Source organism: Micromys minutus, assembly GCF_963924665.1.
Source record: "Micromys minutus genome assembly, chromosome: 1".
Lineage (NCBI taxonomy): Eukaryota > Metazoa > Chordata > Mammalia > Rodentia > Muridae > Micromys > Micromys minutus.
The window spans coordinates 56,948,698-56,954,697 of record NC_137969.1 but is presented as its reverse complement, the minus strand read 5'-3'; positions in this window follow the sequence as shown (position 1 = coordinate 56,954,697).

Here is a 6,000-nt window from a genome sequence, read left to right as displayed (position 1 = left end):
GCCAGCAAGATAGTTCTGTGGGCAAAAACACCTGCTGCCAAGCTTGACCCCATAAGTTTGATCCTTGAGTCCTACATGATAAATGGAAAGTACCTGTTCCAAAGTTGTCTTCTGACATCCATGTGTGACTGTGGTGTCCCCAAAGCCCAACACACTTGTATAAACTTGTAATCTCAGAACTTGGGCAGTAGGGATAGAAGGATCCCTGGGGACCCCAGCCAGGCCACTTTAGTCTACATGGTTAACTCCAGTCAGTAAGAGACCTTGTCCCAAAAAAGAAGGTAGATTATCCCTGAGGAGCAATATTTGAGCATACCCATACATACTAACACACATGTATGAACAAGCACACACACATGAACACATGAACACACACATGAAGACATACACACATGATCATATACTCATGCACACAAACAAGAACACACACACATACACTGGGGGCAGGAGAGGGAAGGAGGAAAGAAGAACGAGAGAAAAAAAAGAGAGTATAGTGTTTTTAGGAAGCCCTTTCTTTGGTGAGTAACCCATGAGCTGGTCTGTTTTGTCTTAGCTGCAGCTCCTGGAGATTTAGGATGCTGGATGTGGGCCTTGTAGCTCTGATCTATTGAAGAATGCTCAACCTGTACCCAGAGCCTCGGTGATTGACTCTCTTACAAATTTTCAACGTGTTCGAATGTTGTTAACATAAAAGACCAAGAATATTTTATTACCACTCTATAGCCATCCAGGAGGGAAAAAGTGATAAACAATAAAAATAGTTCTGGTTCCCTACCAACTCTGAACTCATTTTGCCTGCAAACCTATTGACTAAATTTGCAATGATTTGGGGTAGTAAGTAGATTTATGCCTCAGTGCCCAGTTTAGACAAGCAACTTCTGTTCGTACAGCAAAAACTGTGCAAGAAGATGCAGGCGACATTACCACGGGCCTCTTACAATCACTAGTCAATCTCCCACTGAGTAGCCACCAAACCAGAACAGTTTAATCAAATAGTGCCTTTACTGTAACATTGCCACTTAGCACCCAAGCTCCAAGTGAGTGTCAGGGTGGCCTGAGACAAGCTGCCTGATTCCAGAGTCACTGTGAATGTTCTATCAGCAGCTGGTAGCTGAGGGTGAGGGGACCCCACTCCTTCCTTAGATACCACACCTGCTCTTTCTGTCCTTCCAAGAGGGTCTGTGGAAGGTTGTTGGGTCCCTGGCTCTCAGTCTTTCTGAGCATGTACTCCAGGTCTGCTTATCCAGTCTGTGCCTGGAGAATGTAAACAATGTTCTATCCTAGGGAGCAGAGGAGTCTAAAACCCAAATGTCAAACAGGGGAACTGGAGAAGGAATGAAGCCAGGCATGGTGGCACAGTCTTGCAATATTAGAGCTCAAGAGGTTAAGGCGAGCCTGGAGGCTCTATAGTGAGAGCATGTAATCAGGACAGGGTGGAGGAAGAAGAGAGTGAGGAAGAGAAAGAGGAAGAGAAGGAAAAGAAACAGAGGGTGAAGACAAGACTATAACATCATTACAAGATCAATAACCTTGTCATGTTTTATTCTGCATTGACTGTCAAAATTTGGTCATTGCTTCCTACTGGAATGTGCTAATGGCCATAACAACTTTTTAGCTAGAAAGGGCATGTATTAGCTCCTTTCCAACCTTTGATAATACACCTCATGGAAACAGGAAAGAGATCTTTATTTTGACTCATGGATTCAGTGTGTTCAGTCACGTGACATGTGATGGGGAAGGCACTTTGAAGTCATTCATAGTATCAGGAGCATGTGTCAGAGTTCTTTATGTATAATAGACCAAGGGACAGAGCCTTGAAGGGTCACCCCACAGGCCCACCTTCAAGTAGGCCACAATCCTAAAGGTCCCACAAAGCCCCATAACAGCATTACCAGCTACAGACCAAGTTCAAACACATGGGTCTATGGAGGAACACTGCACATTCCAGCCACTCAAGGAATAAACAGACTGAAGTACTTTTAAAACTGCCATTTGGGTTAGGGATATATATGTTTATATACCCCTAAGGATCATATATATTATATGATAGATAGATCTTGATGTGTAACTCAGCTTCTTGTTAGATACGAGAATTTGGTCAAGCAATTTACCCTGAAGTCTCAGTTTCTTCCTTTCTAAGCTTAAGAACTTTTGAAAACACGGGGGATGGGGGGACTAAAAGCTGCTCAGAACAGTGACGGATACATGAAGTTATAGCTCACTAAGGCAGTGTGCTCTGAGGAGCGGGATAATACAGCAACCCAAGGGCTACTTCTGGTAACAAAGATGTGTTCTACACTCCATTGCTGGGCCCAAAGTTTCTTCAATTCTCTTCACCAGTGGGACAATATTCAGTATTCTATATTATGTGTAATTAGAGTAGACCTTACAGGTTAGCCATCTAGAGATCTTACTGAGTCTAAAAGAATATGGTGCATGAATGCTGTCTTTGTGAGCATGGCATTAACACCTCAATTACTTCTCAAGACTCAGCACACAGCACAATGTTGGGAACAGAAAAGGAAGTCTGTGGATATTGGAACAAATCATAGAAAAACATTATTGAAGTGGCAGAACAGGTCACCAAAACATGTCACCAGAGTGAGGAATTTCCATCCTAGTATAATCTCCTCAGACTCATGAGTACAGCTTGTTTAAAAGAGAATCTTACCAGAAAAAGCCAAAAAAACAAAAATGTATGAACAAGCTCCTTTAAGACTAAAAAGAAGTTACTATTTATACATTTTAGGAGGGTAGTCCTCTCTATATCTATGAATTCTTGGTGTTAAACTCATCTGGTCAATAAATTAAAGAGATTTTTCATAATGTGTAAGCAGTTTTAAATGTACATTTCATTTTTCAAAGAGAATAAGAAGACCAGGGATACACATCATCAGTAAAGCACTTACTTAGCATGTATGACACCCTTGGTTTAATCCCAAACTCTACCAAAGATAAACTATAAATTGGGAAGGGCAGGGGAGTCACCTGCACTTCATTAATAGGACATGAATTTGGTTGTGCTTGGAACATCAAGTGATTATTGCTAATGTAATTACAGGTAAATTAATTTCCTTCAAGTTTTGTTCATAATTTTTATAAATTCCTTTTAATGTTTTAAATGTTAATTTTGTTAGGAAGTTGGTATGTTCAGGTTAGGGAATTAAACTGAATTACATTCAGTGCCCAGGATTCTTAATTGCCAATCATAGAAGTCTCCTCTTGCCCACTCTATAATTTACCATAATTACATGTTTATTTAGTTACTCAATGCTTCTTGTGCCTTGAAAGACTCGAGCAGCGTTGAGATGTGCAGCAAATGGAAAGGAGTCCCCCGGACACAGATGCAACTCTGAGAAATATCTAGGACTCTGTTGAGCATCCGGGGGGAAATGGACATTTGAAAGCCCTCACTGAGACTAAAAACTCCATTAATCCAGAAAGGTAAATGTTTAAATAATAGCAGAAGAATTTGACACCAAAGAAAAATAAAGTAATTACCCACTAACCTGCTTACTACTAATGGCTTATGACTATATAGTAACTGTACTTTCGAAAATGTAGAGAGACCCCCCTCTTGGTCATTCCTCTGTGTCTTCCATGTTTGAGGTCAAGGTTAGGAAAGAGAAACAGAACTGAAAGATAGGAAGCTGGAATCCTTGGTAGGCTAGCTTCCTAGGAGAGAGGAGAAATCCCGATCATGCAGAGAGCACTGTTGTCTGGGTTATCTCTAGCAAGCAAGATCAGGTAAACTGGGCTCCCAGATGGAGAAACCATAGCACCCTGAAAGCTCAGTGTTTTTTTTCTGTGCAGTTGAGCAGATAGCATTGCACATAGCTGGAGATGGGGTTTACAGTATACAGTGGGCCAGTGGGACAGACATAACTGGTCTCAGTAGGAGCAATCTCTGTAGGGCATCAATCTTCAGGCTCTAAATATCCAAAGGGAGAAAGCTGTGGTGGACATTTGCTGCACACAAACCCTGAGGAATCCCTGTAAGGATCAGGGTGTTGTCATTTTCCCATGTGTTTGAGGCTAGCATCCTTTGACATGGCCGAATTCACAAGAACAACACACATCACTCAGGATTTTGTACTCCAGGGCCTTCTCCACTGTATACAAGTAGGCACTGAACGTTTCTACCTCTTATTTATAACTTAACACAAATGTACACTTGTACAGAAAAAAATAGGGCTATTGTATCACAGGATGGTATGTGTTTGGCAGTTTTTCTTTCTTGTATACTAGGATAATATGATGAGATATTGATATTCTTGCCTGATCACATCATATGATGACATATATTATCCTTATATACCACAGTAACATAAGGTATACATCATATGGTAGGTAGGGTGTCTTTCCATTCACAAACTATCCACAGCCCAGTGTTATCCACATCACCAAAACCATGAGTGTTTTAGAACAGAATCTCTGCCTTCCTGAGTGTGTGTGTGTGTGTGGGAGAGAGAGAGAGAGAGAGAGAGAGAGAGAGAGAGAGAGAGAGAGAGAGAGAGAGGAGAGAGGGAGGGAGAGAGAGGTGCCAGGCATGTGTGGGTACCAAAGGAGAAGGAAATGCCACATTTTTTATGAGATGCATGGTATGATTGTGTACCACGTATCCTGAATTATACTTGTGGAGGTCGCAGTGGAAAATGAGAATTGAGCCTTTTTCTTTAGCATGGCATGGGATGAGGATGTGAAAAGTCACTAGGAAAAGTGATAAGGGTTTTGCATCTGGAATGTCATTCAGAGTGCTAAATGTCCTTCACAAAGAAGCGGTGCACCATTGTGCCATACATTTGTTTAAAAAGTGTGGCCTTTTCCTTCTTGGTGCTTGACAAGGCACATTTTACAGAGTGCACTTGAGAGTAGCTTTGATCCTTCATGAAGTCTGGGAGAAGATTAATGCTTATTTGCTAAATATTTCTTATAGAATTAATTTTTCAATCTTGTTCTTTATATTGCCACAGTCTGCATAACATGATTTAAAATTCCGGTCTCATGTGGCTAGTTCCAAAGTACAGTTTTGATTAATCAGAGAATTGGTTTAATCATTTGTCGAGAGGAATAATAAATTAGCACAGCTGAGGACTCCCCAGCTCTCGTGAACTAGGTCTGTTTTGACCTGCTTCTAAATATTTGACATACCGCGCCATGTTAGCATGTTCAAATAGGATTGAATTATGTATAAGCCCTGGGATGAAAACACAATGGTATGAAGATTAAGAAGCAGGGAAATATACAATCTGCATTGGGTTGCTATTGTTTTCCTTAGTGAAAGAATAATCAAATGCAGAATAGTTGCAACATGCCCAGAAGACTGCATTTAGAAAGGGCAAACACTACCAGGATACTCTGGCATCTTTAGAGTGAAACTAAGTATCTTATAAAGCTCAAAGTGAATTGTATCAAGTTCATGAATCTCAGGGCTATGACCTCTTCCAGACAGTGTTTACTTACAAATATCTACCAAGGAGGTAGAAGCAAGGCAATATAAAAATTATTATGTCTTTAAAGTGTGTGTGTGTGTGTGTGTGTGTGTATGTGTGTGTGCATGTATGTATGTATGTGTGTGCATGTGTGTGTGCATTGTGTGTGCATGTGCATGTGTTTGTATGTGCATATGTGTGTATGTATGTGTGTGCCTTGTGTGTGCATGTGCGTGTGTATGTGAATGTGCATGTGTGTATAGTGTAAGCATATTTCCAGAAAGCAGAGGTAAATGTGCTGACTCATGCACATACCTGAAATCCAGAGAAAGATGGTGGCAGGTGATCTGATCCATTACTCTGCCTTATTTTCCTGAGACAGGGTCTAGGCTAGCAGCTGACAGGCCTGGTGGACACTCCTACTTCCTCCTTCACAGCAGCAGGGCTCTAGTCATACATAGTTGCCCCCAGCCTCTTTTAACATGAGTGCTAGGGGTTTGAGTTCATGTCTTTGTGCTTGTGGAACACACATTTAACCATTGAACCATCTCTCCAGTTCCCCAGATTA